At 41.2% G+C, this 14163-nt stretch overlaps 1 long non-coding RNA gene across 1 annotated transcript; it reads left to right on the top strand.

Annotated features, from left to right (window-relative positions):
• The first annotated feature begins 9158 nt into the window (after positions 1 to 9158).
• Positions 9159 to 13651, top strand: LOC103352173 (uncharacterized). The gene is made up of 4 exons (XR_519678.5): positions 9159 to 9555; positions 10470 to 10547; positions 10943 to 11115; positions 13169 to 13651. It is a non-coding gene; the product is annotated as an uncharacterized LOC103352173 (long non-coding RNA).
• Positions 13652 to 14163: the final 512 nt, after the last annotated feature.

Here is a 14163-nt window from a genome sequence, read left to right as displayed (position 1 = left end):
TTAAGATCCCATTGTAAAAGACAAATGCTGCCTGCTTACATATATTTATGTATGTACATATATATTTAATTGATTTACAATAAAAGTGTTAATGTAATTTAATATAAAGGGATATTTTTCAATTAATGGAATGGTACAATTGGACATCCATATGCAAGAAACAAAAAAAAATCCTTTAACATATGTTTCACTATTAAGAAAAAAATCATAAAGTAGCATAAACCTAAATGCTTGCAAACTTTGAAACTTTAAAAATGAGTTGTTTTTGAGCTTGTGTTTGGCAAAAATTTCCACGAAACAATACAAAAAGCATGACTGGTATCTGAAAAACTTAAAGAAGCTAAAGCAGGAAATCAATGTTAGGAAATAATTTGAAATAGTGACTTAATTATTCATGTGATAAATGTTCATTCAAAATATTCTATGTGCTGGGAAGTATTCTAGGCATGGAATAAAATTTCACCAGAAATGAGAATCTCTTCTTTGTAAAATACATAATTAACGGTATGAAAAGTTAAGCTATAAACTGGAAGAATATATTTGCAAAATGCAAACTTGACTTCTTTCCCAGTTAAACAGATACTTATGTGATTCTACAAGTCCATTCTTCATAAACTTTACTGCTACTTAGTTTAAAATATTATATTCTCAAAAAGAAACTTTTCTGACCAAAACCACAAATGATCCTTTATTCTCCACCTCTTCTCCTTTTCAATCGCATCACCTTGTGCTTCTGGGTTTTGGGGGTTTCTTGCTTGTCTCATCGGGCTTTTTTGCTTATTTATTTCCTTAGTTTTGTTACTGTCTTCATAGTGCCTCTTGTTCTGATTTTTACCTGATCCCTTTAATTCTTTGCTGATTAACTTTCTTTATCAACCACATTGCCATTATTAGAAAACAAGTTCCACAGACCTAGCTTTTGATCTGCCTTGCTTCATGCCTAGGATACCGTCTACCATATAGGAAACACTGACTAAATATTTATTGAATGAATAAAAAGGTAACACTCTTCAGAACAACTCTTGGCACCCTCTTTTCCTCCATGCAAAACCAAGAGGTCTTTGTGAGTCTACCTGGCTGTATACCCTCTCCTCTGGTGAGGTACCTGACAGAGGTACACTTTTCTTCTGACTCAGCACTTCTACTGAAGTCTTCGCTACTCAGTACCTGCCAAGCCTGTCCCTACATTTGCAAGATCCATGGTAGAGTTTACGTGGCCAGGTCTGTCAAACTGAGCAGAAAGGATGTCACCAAAGAGGAGATTTGATGAAGCCATAATAAATGCAATGTAAAGGATCACTTCTGATGGCTTTGAAAAATCATCTACAGGGGCCAATGTTGTGGTACAGCAGGTGAAACCACCACCTGCAGTGCCAGCATCCCCTATGGATTCTGGTCCCCATCCTTGCTGCCTCACTTCTCATCCAGCTCCCTGATAGTGCACTTGGGAAACCAGTACAAGGTGGCCCAAGTTCCTGGCACCCAGCCACCCCTGTGGGAAACCCAGAGGAAGCTCCTGGCTCCTGGCCTAGGCCTGGCCCAACCCTGACCATTGTGGCCATTTGGGGTGTGAAGCATCAGATGGGAGATTATATATATATATATATATATATTATATTTCTTTCTCTTTCTCTCTAACTGTGCCTTTCACATAAATAACTAAATCTTTTTTAATAAATCATCTCCAAAGAAATTGACAAAAGCAATCGAGTAGTGCTTCATGATGTCCAGTTGCTGATTCTCTGGTACGTTCTTTAGGATCTTTTCCAGTGTTTACATTCTGTCCATCCCTACCTAATAATTCAGTTTTTCAAAAGCAAACACAGCTATTCCTAGGTGCAGCTTTGTTGCCTTGGGGGCAGGCCTTAGTGACAGCTGTAAACATTTGATTCAAAGCTGATATAAGTACTCTACTCTTGAACTGAATAAAGGCACACTTTTGTCAGTCTCTTGGTTTTTTTTTTTAATTTTTTTTTATTTTTTTTAAATACAAAGGCCAAGCCTGCCTAGACAGAGACTTTGAAGGTCAGACTGCCAATAGCATCCTACTTCAGAAGCTGACAAAGCAACCTGTGCTGTTTGGCTGTGGAGGATGTCAGGGGTCCCTGCTCGTCTTGGAGAGCTCAGAAGTAGGTTTTGTGTTTCGTCCTTTGTTTCACTTCTCCAAGGATGCCAGGGTATCATCCAGCACATTCTTTACCCAGCACTGGAGTCACTGGTTGACAGAAATCTGACGAATGAATGCAGTTCCCCACAGACCATAATGAAAAACTCAAGAACCATTTTCTTTAGGAGTTTGACTAAATACGTTGGAATCCGATTGTTCATTTTAGTATATGTTATAATGCCACAAAAATCATTATTGCCCATCATAGATTATAAAAAACCCTCAAAATATTTTTACAACCTTTGAATAATTCCATTGTGATTTGAATCTCAGATTGTTTAGTCAATTGAACAGTCATCTGGGAAGTTATAGAGCAATGGATAAAAATATACGCTAGTCTAAAGTGATTACACCTGTTAAAGTTTCTCTAAAATTTCAACTTTCAAAGCTTTTCATTTCCTCTACTGCCTCTTTTTATTCCTGTATTGTATAAAAGACTTATCTTTATGTAGGAATGTCAATAAATTCAGAAATGACCAAAAAATAGAGAATTTAAGTTCTAAAAGTCTACACTGTGGAAAATTGTAACTTGGAAAAAGTGATGAGACATTTGCAGGGAGAGGAAGCCAGGCCAGTAGCCCTAATAACAGGCTCTTGAGTCATCATCAGATACTTCTGATAACAGATGGAAGTCTTTGGAGTTCTTGAAATCCTAGAAAGGATTGATGATCCTGCTCATTTTTACAATTAAAAGTTTTATCTTCATCATCATTAACCGGTCAGCTTAACAGTTCGATCCTGAGGAAAGCATGGGAGAAACTGTCAACTAATCAATTTGCAGTCACCTCAAAGAGGAAGCAGCAGTGGGGTACAATCAGCCTCTCTGCTTAGAGAGACAAACTGTGCCAAGCCAATTTAATTTCCTTTCATAGTGGAGTGACAGGACACTCAGACAGGGAGAGACAATAGATGTAATCTACCCGTACTTGAAAGAGACTTTCCCCAATACCTCACAGAAAACTGTTATCAAAAAGGTAGAAGAATGTGCCTGGGTGGTTGGGCAGGTGGGTTATGAGTGAGCTCACAGAGACAACACGGGACTCTTAGATGCCAGAGAGTCTATGTGTGACTTTCAGAAACACGTCATTCTGCATATGTGAAAGCCATTCAACAGTCCCAGGCAACAGAGTAGGCTTGAATGGAGGGCTTCGTTGTTATTCAAATTTAAGTTTTGAATAAAGTAGTTCAAAAGGTGAAAAATGTTTTTCACTGTGTAAAAATCATTTTAATATTTCTATCAATGTGTACTTGGAACTTTTTCCTGAATTTCTAGACAATAATTTTGCTAAAATATATATTTATGTATTTGAGTGAAAGAGAGGGAGAGAAACACTCCCCACCAGTGCTTCACACCCCAAATGACAGCACTGGGCAAGCATCAGGCAAGGGCCAAAGCCTGGAGCTAGGTATTCAAGTCTCATGTGTGTGTCAGTATTCCAGTTACTTGAGCCATCACTGCTGCCTCCTAGGGTCAGCATTAGCAGGAAGTTGCAATTGAACCCAAGCAATCTAATGTGGTTCTTAGGCATCTTAACTGGCATTTTAACCAATAGTTTAAAAGTCTGCTCTGAGCCTGTCATTTTATAATTAGGCAGGACTTAAAGTAAATTAAGATGGCTAAAGTTCCCAGATTTTACATTAAAAAAAAACAGTAGTTTAATAATTCCTAAATGTCTAATTGTAAATGAATAGATACATGCAAAAGTAGCAGATAATTTACAAAGCATTTACCACCTAGTAACTTAAGATTTCATAAATGTTCATGCAACGTTAGTATTTTTATATTACTGAGTTTTTGGAATGATTTTGGTCATTTGTCTTAGTCTACCTACACTGAATTAGGATTCTTCTTGGAAAACGTTTCAGAATCTTAGCTCCATGAGAGACTTACTTACAGACTTTCAAAATACTGAAATTTGCAACCACAGGAAAATCCTAAAGGTGTCTGGAAAGTGAGCCACGCTGTCATTTCAATTCCCTTCTCCTGTGTTTTAACAACCCCATCACTGATGCTTCAGGCTGTGCTTATAGCTAAGTGCTCTAGGACATCATAACTACACCATTTAACGTAGCTATAGAGAAGTCACACAGGATGGAAGGGAAAAACTGGATCAACCACAATAATTAAAGAAATGCAAATGAAATAAATGGTTGGTAAATATGTACACTGGCTAAATTAGGATTTTAAATTATAACACACACAATGATGTCAAGGTTAAGAGGATAGTGAATACTCATAAGAGCTGACTGCTTTCTAAATTGGAACAATCCTTTTATAAAGATATATCTAACAACATGGGAAATACAAAGATGCACAGATAGTATGCTTAACGCCTTAATCCCTCTTGTGGGAATTTATCTCCAGCAAATAACATGGTTGCGAAAATGTGCCCTTTTACTTATTTAAGTAAGCATTAATACCGGGGAATGTCTAATGCATAGCTTCAGGGGAATGGTTGAGTCAATGTTATCGACTCCGTGGAATATTTTGCAAAGCACAAAATTGAATGGGAAACCTGATGCAAAATAATAACAAGTATGTAAAAATCGCACATTGAGGTACAGCGAAATAGTGGAACAAGAGAAGGTGTTAGATAACTTGACATACAGAGCTAACACTGCTCCAGACTGACCACACGCACTCGCTCCTTGACCAAACTTTTCTCTTTTGCAAATGCTGTGACTTTTATTCACAACAATTGTGATCAAAAGGCTAAACAGAGATGAGACAAAACTCAGGAAGCTCAACTTGAGATACCCTCTTCTTGAGGTCCTGTCTGTCCATGCCCCCCACCCACTGGTTTAAGCTACAAGGGAGCATTTTTGCCCTTTTTAGGGACCCCAGGGCGGGTCTCTGGGGCTGGCAGGAGGCAGCACAAAGCAGGAGAAGTTCTCTTTGCTCCTGTCACCGCTGCTGGGACTGGCTCTTCTTGGAACTTGCAGCCGAGGTCTCAGCCTCCCACGCCGTCTTGCTGGGACCCCGCTTCTTGCTCTGCTGCTCCCTGGACGCCATTCCCTTCTTGCTGGTGCTGAGGGTGCACGGGCAGGCCACAGGGGCTGGCTGGGGAGCTGGGAAGGCGGGTAGCTGTGGGAGTGGGGACCCTCAAGGGCAACCAGCCAGGCGGGGACAGTCTGGCGTGAGGGCTGCCCTGCAGGCATTAGGCTGTGGCAGCCGGGACGTGAAGCGGTGCGGGGGCCAGGTTCACTCGCAATCTTCCTCAGGTCCATGTGCACGGGTTGGCTTGGAAGAGGGGAGAGAGTCCGACCTGGGACGGTGGCGCCTACATGAACCGCCCCTATCGCGTTGGTGTCTGGGGCACCGGCCAGCATGAGGGACACTGATTGTTGGACAGGGCAGCGCCCAGAGCTGCGCGGTGTTCTGGGACTGCTGGACGTCGGCGAGAACCCAGAGGCGCTACAGACGTTATATTTCCGTTATTTCCGTTGTCTTTGCCTTCTGCCCAGAAATCTCCCAGCGCAGCAGGATGCGCACGGCGCGGCGGCCCTGAGTGTTTAACAGAGACTCTTTTTCTGTTTTTATTTTGTTACAGCCCGACTGAAAGCCCAGACACGCCAGGTAGTTCTGAATCCTGATGAGAACCCGGAGGATGGACATCAGCTACTTTATTTCCGGTCCTTGCGCTGTTAGATTCTGCAGCTCCACATGATGGGTATGGCGCTGCCTCCTTCATTGTTTGACTGGCACTCTACAGCCTGGCCGAAAGCCAGGCCTGGCAAGTATTCTCGGATTTTGGGGTCCTTGGGACAACCGTAAGCTCCAGAGAGTTCCTTCATTTATTTTGGTTCCTTCCTGGCCCAGAGCGAGCCACCGGTGGTCCACAGCTCCTCCAGCGCGGGACTGTCCCTGGCGTTCACGGTCAACAGTCTTCCCAGGAGCTGTTAACGCCTGACACTTATATAAGATGGAACCTGGTACTATCCACACTGCTCCAGGGTCTCCCCAGCAAAGGGCAGGGACCTTGTCACCGTGGTGTATAGGACCACCCCCAGGCTCCAAACATCAGCTTTGAATCCATCGTGTTCTTCCTCCAGGAACACTTCTGGGTCACAGTATTCAGGAGTCTCACAAAACACACTAAGCTGTTGTCACTCAGTGACCCTGCAGCTCAGCCCAAAGTCAGGCCAAACTTAATGTACAACGTATCCTCAGCAGCTTTTCCAGATTCAAGTCTCTATGTCCATTGCCGTTCTTGTGCCACTGTGCGCAGTTGACGACGTCTGGCTGAACGTCAGACATGCCGCCCGCTCCCGCCGGCTGCCAGGCCAGGGAGCACAGCCGCTCGTCCTGCTGGCCTATTGAGCAGGTGCGCTGTCTGCCGTGTGCTGCGCCGCTAGGGGCCCCATGATGTCGGGTGATGCATGCCCTTCATGATAACCACTTCTCCCTGCAGTGCCCCCAAGCCGGAGAGAGCCCTTGCCTCCTGACGTCCCGGGATGGTCTTTACTGCCACATTCTTTCCCGTTCCCAGGTGCTGGGCTGCCTTGCCCCAGCAGAAGCTACCTTGGCCAATGGTCCTAAGGCCCCTGTAAAGATCATGGAGAACCTCTCCCTTACAAACAAGGCCCTCCATCCTAGTTCCCGTCCAACTAGGAACACTACTAATGGCAGCTGATGAACTACATTATTATATCTAATGAAACAAATGAATATCAGCAATGCTAACTCTAACTAATACTAACTATATTCACTACACAGCAATACTAAGTGGTAAGACTAAGTGCTAACTAAAATTTTAAAAATGAACAAAACTGCCAAGAAACATAAATCTCCCTATATTAACTACACTAACAGTGCTGTCTAAAGATTAACAATGGGGCTGGCGCTGCGGCTCACTAGGCTAATCCTCCGCCTTGTGGCGCCGGCACACTGGGTTCTAGTCCCGGTGGGGGCAACGGATTCTGTCCCGGTTGCCTCTCTTCCAGTCCAGCTCTCTGCTGTGGCCCAGGAGTGCAGCAGAGGATGGCCCAAGTCCTTGGGCCCTGCACCCCCATGGGAGACCAGGATAAGCACCTGGCTCCTGCCTTCAGATCAGTGCAGTGCACCGGCCGCAGTGCGTTGGCTGGAGTGCGCCGGCCACGGCGGCCATTGGAGGGTGAACCAACGGCAAAGGAAGACCTTTCTCTCTGTCTCTCTCTCTCTCACTGTCCACTCTGTCTGTCAAAAACAAAACAAAACAAAAAAAAGATTAACAATGGGGCAAAAATGAACTGAAAAAAATACAGAGGGAACAAAATCTAAAATTAAAAAAATAGGGAAAAGAGCAAGTAAAATAGACCAACAAGCAAGGGGGGAAATACTAGCTCAGTCTAAGTTCAACAGGTTACCAAAAACAGCCTCCCGAGTAACACATAACATCCTAGACCAAGCAAGGGACTTACATAGGCATCTGGAATTACAAAATGAGATCTCCAGATGAAGTTTGAGCAAGAAATGAACTCATGACAGCCAAGCCAAAATTATAGGCATTTGTAATTTTGTAACAGTGGCTTCTTGTGAAATAGCAGGACATGGACTGAGTTCAGCCCAGCCAGAAACTCATATGCATTTGCATTTTTTTTAATTGAGCAAGAAAGGAGCCAATCACAGCTGCAAATAATCCACAGGAATTTTTTCTCGAGAATCTTTCCACTTGAATGAAAAGGCCTCCAAAAGCTCCTTGTTAAGGTTGATGATAGGGAATGTTTCCTTTTGGGTAAAGCTAAAAACACACTTGATGTTTTCCATAGCCTTTTTATTTCTAGTTTAAAAATAAGTTTTGGCTTTTGAAGATCTCCTTATGTCTACTCCGTCCAATGCAACAAGTAAATCACGCTTGCTTATGAATATGTTACAGTCGAATTAGAGTTGAATTGCTCTTGCCACCCCAAAAACGCTCCAAGAGACCTTCTCTCATGTAATTAACAAAGGGTAAAGTTTATTGATGTTCCGACATGTCGGGGCCCCCGTCCCAGTACAGGCGAGCGGCCTCGAATAGTCTTGGGTTGGGGTTTTTATACACGTTTAAACAAAATCAATCATTGCGTAGAGCAGACAGTGGTATAGAGTAAACAATTGATACAAGTTAAGTGATTTTACAATCAGTTGATTTATGAACACAGGGAGTATCAAAAAGCCTCCTATTGCCAAAAGGGAGGGCCACACAAGATTGCAGGAACTGCCTTGATGATACCTAGGAATGCAGCCGAATGGCGATAAGGGACACCTGGTGGAGTCAGGGGTCCAGGAGGCAGAGATATATGGTGACTTCTTCTATCGCACTTAGGTGAAACTGAGGTTATGCTCACATTGGGGTAATTTACTGACTAATGGCTATGCAGAGCAAGTCTAACAAGGTCAGGAAAGTTCACCAGAGGAGGTTGGGGGGGAGCAGCTTTTAACTTTTTAACCCTTCAAATACAAGAAACTGGCGTTGAGGGAGCCGAACTAGAGTATCTGTCCAACTCAACAAGTAAATGGTGCTTGCTTGTGAATACAAGAAACGCGTTGAGAGAGCCGACTGAAGTTGCAAAGTAATTTGGCCCTCCCAAGTCAGTATGACCTCAGAGGATTAAATTTACTGAAACAGAATCTAACGGGGTACAAATAACTGATGGAACAGGAAGCATGGGCTCTATGCTGAGTGAGGTTCGTCCTGGTCAATGAAACGCTGGGCTCTCAACACAATACTTCGCCTCTTTCAGACTCCAGTCAAATAACAGTTTGTAGCTGGTTCGTTGTGCCCACCAAGTAAGTTTTTCAAGAAACTTGTCTGAGATTGATAAAATACCTGGTTATCAGACCTGCAACTAGTTTTAGCACCTGATCTTCTACTCCTGACTTGCCATTACCCATGTGCTCAGCGCTCATGTCCCTTTGGCACTGCTCAAAAGCTGCCCTCACTATGCAGGACTATAGTACTCCAGACCCTCAGTCTGCTGTCGCACTAACTCACTAGTGGATCAAATCTTGTCTTCAAACCTTGACCTTGATATTCTGGTTCGGCACCATGGACAAAGACTGGACTTTCAGTAACAAGTGTGGCGTTCGGCCAGCCAGGAGTTGGCTATCACACCTGGTGGTGTGCAGACCACTAGTGACTTCCAATGGATGGTGCGATTGACTGTAACAGCATACCAGGGCTAACCTGTTCATGCTGCCTAAGTGGTGAGGGGATGACCAAGTCTCCATCTGCAGGATTTCTGCCTTCTAGTGGGGAGAATGAGGATAGTCCCAGCAGCAGACTGAGTCATTTTGTCTCTGTGGAGCTGCCTTCTCTTCCTGGTATCAGTAAACATAAGGACATGGTATCCACAGTATCTACACTGCTAAGCTTTTTGACAAAAAGGAAACAGTTTGTGCAAAAGGCAATGACAACAAGGCCATCTGGGTAAGTCCAGTGTGTACAAAATGACCCTTTGTTCCACACTGATGGGGACTAGGGGATGAGGTTGTGAATTACCTGCAGGCCTTCTCCCTTATGGCCCTCTGAGGGGTATCTGTGCTGCCATGTACATGGTAATTGTGGTTAAGAGCGGCTGGGAGCTGAGAATTCTTGGAAATTACAATCAGGTTGGCCTTGGTTGAGCAAAATTTGTGCATTTTAGGGACTGGCAGATTTGTTTCTGCTGTTTGGTTGTGCCTTTCAATATGGGCGTGGATATGGTACCACCTCAGTACTACACGGATGTCCCCATAGGGAGAATTTTTGCTAATTGGGCTACTCATAGCCAAAATCCCACTACTAAGGCAAAAAAATGGTGAATATGGCATGACTTATGTAAATATTACATTCTAATGAATGAGGAGGTGTGAGGACTCCCTTTTATCTCTTGAAGCCAATTGTAATTCACCAAGGAAAACCCTGGAACAATTGACAGGGAGGAATAAGAGTCACAAAGAATAATACAACAAACTTAGAGAAATGTTTTCTTTTCTGTCTCTTGAGGTATGTTATATATGTGTCACATATCTGTACATGTTGTATGTGCTGTGTACAAGGTTAAGTAAATAAGCTTGAGGTTTCTGGGTAAGAGGAAATAAATGCCTTTAATTTTGTTAACACATTTTGTTCCTGGGTTTGCTGGCACAGCAGGATTTGTGTCTTCAATATTTAAGGTCATAAATATATGAATATGACCTGCAGCCAGCTAGAGATGTTGTGTGTATCAAGTATAGCAATTCACCTGTTGAATGATAACTGTACTGGTCTAAGATCTAAGTTTTTTTTAGTATATAAGTTAGCATGAATCAGATAAATGCCAATGAAACCAAATGTTTTAAAGCTTTTCATATCTTTGACAGAATTTTTTTGAGAATCAAGGTTTCAAATTAAGTCCTTTGACCATGGGATTTCCAACTGGGCCTCTGGGAATTCTACAGGTATGTAACTCTTAGTGCGTAGAGAGATGGCTAATTAGACTCAATTGAAATTGAACAGAAACTTTTCTCAGGTTATAAAATTGTAATCTTTAAATTGCATTTATATAGATATGTTATTGATATAAATTTTCTAGAGGTTGTTTAATATTTGAATCTAGTGTTACTGAGTTGATGCCACAAGCTGTAATTGTTGTCTTAATGATTAAAAGCACTGGGGGCCTTCAGCAAGTCTTTAAGAGTGATCCTCAAGTCAATGTCCTGGAAGTTTGAAAGGACAAAATAGTTTGTGAAGCTGAACTGTGCTTTTTAAAATGCAGTACCCAGTCTCCTTGTTAATTGCTAAACTGTCAGCGACCTAGATTTTAATCATGGTAAATTTAAGTCTTTTGTCTTAGAACTTGTCATCCGCGGTTCTGGTTTTTTCCCTGGAAACACAATCAAGGAAGCCTCTAACAGATATTTGGGAACACTGGTTCCTGACAAAGGGTCGATGGACTAACTAAAATTTTCAAGAACTCTGAGAAGGAACCCAAGCAATTCATGAAACTTCTAATGAAGATCAAACAAGGTGAAAGAATAATTACACAAGACTTAAGGAACTAATAAAATTTGTGGGTTTCTATGTCTTTTACTTAAAGCCTTACTGATTCTATATTTAAATGTTTTGTCTTCTAGGCTTAAATATTTTCCAGAGATTTGTAGAGTTTGCAAAACTTTGGCACTATAACATGCCTGCTATTAGATTGTAACTCTCTTCTTGAGATAACAGATCTGATTTGTTGTAATCTAATTGGTTTTGGACTTTATGCTTGCTGTGTCTCAGAATTCTACATCTTATATCAGTACAATATATTTGCCACAATTAATCACATCCACTTTCCCTATTTTTTTTTTTAATATAAACTCCCTCTACCCCTCCCTGCCTCTAGTAATATATATTCTATTTTCATAATGACACTTTTGGGGTTTTTGTTTTGTTTTGCTTCTGTTTTAGCTTCCACATATAAGAGTGAACAAGTGGTATTTGTTGCTGTATCTGACTAATGTGAAGCATTCTAGTTCCATTCATTATGAAGTGAATGACAGATTTCATTCCATTTATGGCTGAATAGTATTCCATTGTGTCTATGTGATCCATTTTCTCTGTCTGTTCACCTAAGTTATATAGTTTTTTTTTTTTGCTGCGCATTAGATTCTACTTGTCCGACTATAAGCGTTTGAAAATAGACATTTTTGTTTGAGTCTCAGCCTTACCACCTGCTGTGTGTTTTAGACATTCCATTACCTCATGAATTTGTGGAAATCAAAGAAGATTGGCCTGAAAGAGTTTTATAAACTGTGAAAGATTGAACAATGTATGCATATGTTGTTTAATCCTTTTATTTTGCATGTATACCATCTGAGAAGTCACAACGATACAACACAGTACATCAGCAGAGAGAAAATCTAACCCCTGGTAGTGGGTAGCAGAGTTCTGAAGCGAGGAGAAAGCCTGCTTTTACTTTTCCCATTGAGTGATCTATTAAAGTCTGAGAATCAGATTTGACTTTTTATTTTTTTCTCTTCCTCAAGCAATTTCTGTTTCTTTTGTCTCATTGCTTAAATTCTCTGTTCCAGAGAATCAGGAGCAGAGGAATTCAGATCCTACAATTCTATATATACTGAAGCATTTAGGAACCTTAGAATGGTATCATTAAGATAAATACATCATTTTACTCACCATGTATTGAGCATCTGCAACATCACCAAGACTTTAGTATGCTTGCTTGTACTCTAACACATCTCTCCCAAAAGAGAAGTTTGTAGAGCCCTTCTTGACACTTGACTGTGGTCTTCCTGCACAGGGAAGGTGGCATTACCTTTGCAGAGGAAGAGTTCTAGGGGGCTACAGACTGCAAGTACTTAAACTATAAAGGCACTTCTTTTATGAATGTTACGAGAGAAACTTCTTTAATCCTATATGGATTTAAAAGAATGAGGTTCATTCAAGAATCACGGAAAATGAAATTAACATTATTTTGCTGCAAAAGCTTTTTAAAATTCATGAACAGATTTTTCATGATACACAATTGTCATTAACTTTCTCAAGATCCCCTTGTATCCATTTTAGCAGCTTTTGTACCAAAGCTAACTTATCTTTTACTTCTAGTTTTCATTCACTTTTTGAAGTATCCTCATCTCTCTCTCTATATATATAAATATAGATGTATAAATATCTGCATTAAACTCAATCAATAGTGATATCGCTGGTTTATAGCACACAGCCAGCAAAGACAAGGCTTCAACTTACTGAACTATTCCCTCCCTCCACCTGCACACTTTCCTATCCTACTGTAGTTTTTATGACAGAACCCAGGGAAGCAGGGGAATTCAGAGGCTGGCTGTGGAGTGGTGGTGGAGCAGGTGATGCTGCCACTGTAGTAGTGGCTGACACTGGGAACTGAGCAAAGTAGGATCCAGAGAAGAGAGAGGCAATGGAAAGTGTTTCTCCTCATGTGTGGTAGAGTTGTCAGCTTGGAGAAATGTCTTCTGGTGTCAAAATAGTTTTTCACTCTTATTTACTTCTTTTGAAACTAGACTGCTCACCTGCCAAACATAATTGTTTGTACTTTTACCCGCAGTGTTGACATCCCATTTGGACACAAGTTTGTGCCTTGGCTGCTCCACTTCTTATTCAGCTCCCTGCTACTGCGCCTGAGAAAGAAGAAGATGGTCCAATATTTGGGCCCCTGGCAGCCCCTGGAAGACCAGATTTGGAGTTCTTGGCTCCTGGTTTCCAAGTGGCCCATTCTGGGCTGAATCAACAGACTCTCTCTCTCTCTCTCTGTCTCTTCTCTCTAACTCATATCATTGTAAAAATTTAAGAAACAATGAGGAAGGAGGAGGAAGGGTAAGGTGGGAAATGTCATGTTTTCTAGACTGTGTATATGAAATTTGTTCCCTTTCAATAAATAAGAAAAAAAGACATTCCCCTGCATAACTTTTAACACAACCTTAAATATAGAAGTTTCAGAACACTAACATTACTACCATCCAATTAACCTCACTTATTTCATCAATTGGACCAATACTCTCCCAATAATAAAATAGTTCATGTCTATATCAAGCATTATTGCTGGGTATGCTTTTTAGTCATTTTTAGTCTGGAATAGAATCCCTTTCTTGACTTTTCATGGCACTGACACTTTTTAGGATTAAATGATAGAGTTTTTTTTTTTTTTCCCTAAAATGTCCCATGATTGGACTTTCCTGATTTTTTTTTTTCATAATTGTCAAGTTTGGAGTCTTTGATAGGAAAAATCACAGCAGTAATGTTGTCATCTCACTGCCTCTTCTCAGGTGACATCCAAATTCAATTATTCCCATTAATGATTGCCACCTGTCACTTCATAAATATGGGGTCTACTAAGGTTTACTGTGAGATTACTCATTTATTCTTGTAATTAATTTTTTGAGGGGAAACACTTCAAACTTTGGGAACTTACCATCCGTCTTTTCATCCATCTGTCCATCCATCCATCCGTTCATGACTCTATAGAATAAAAACTTCCAATGTTTTTAAATGGGAATTTATTTCATTTATAATTTCTTCTTTGATCCCGATTTGTCCAGTAGG

This window comes from Oryctolagus cuniculus, chromosome 13 (assembly GCF_051225735.1).
Source record: "Oryctolagus cuniculus isolate XC-2025 breed Fujian yellow rabbit chromosome 13, ASM5122573v1, whole genome shotgun sequence".
NCBI lineage: Eukaryota > Metazoa > Chordata > Mammalia > Lagomorpha > Leporidae > Oryctolagus > Oryctolagus cuniculus.
The sequence above is the reverse complement of the archived record's forward strand: the minus strand, read 5'-3'. Positions and strand labels throughout refer to the sequence as shown.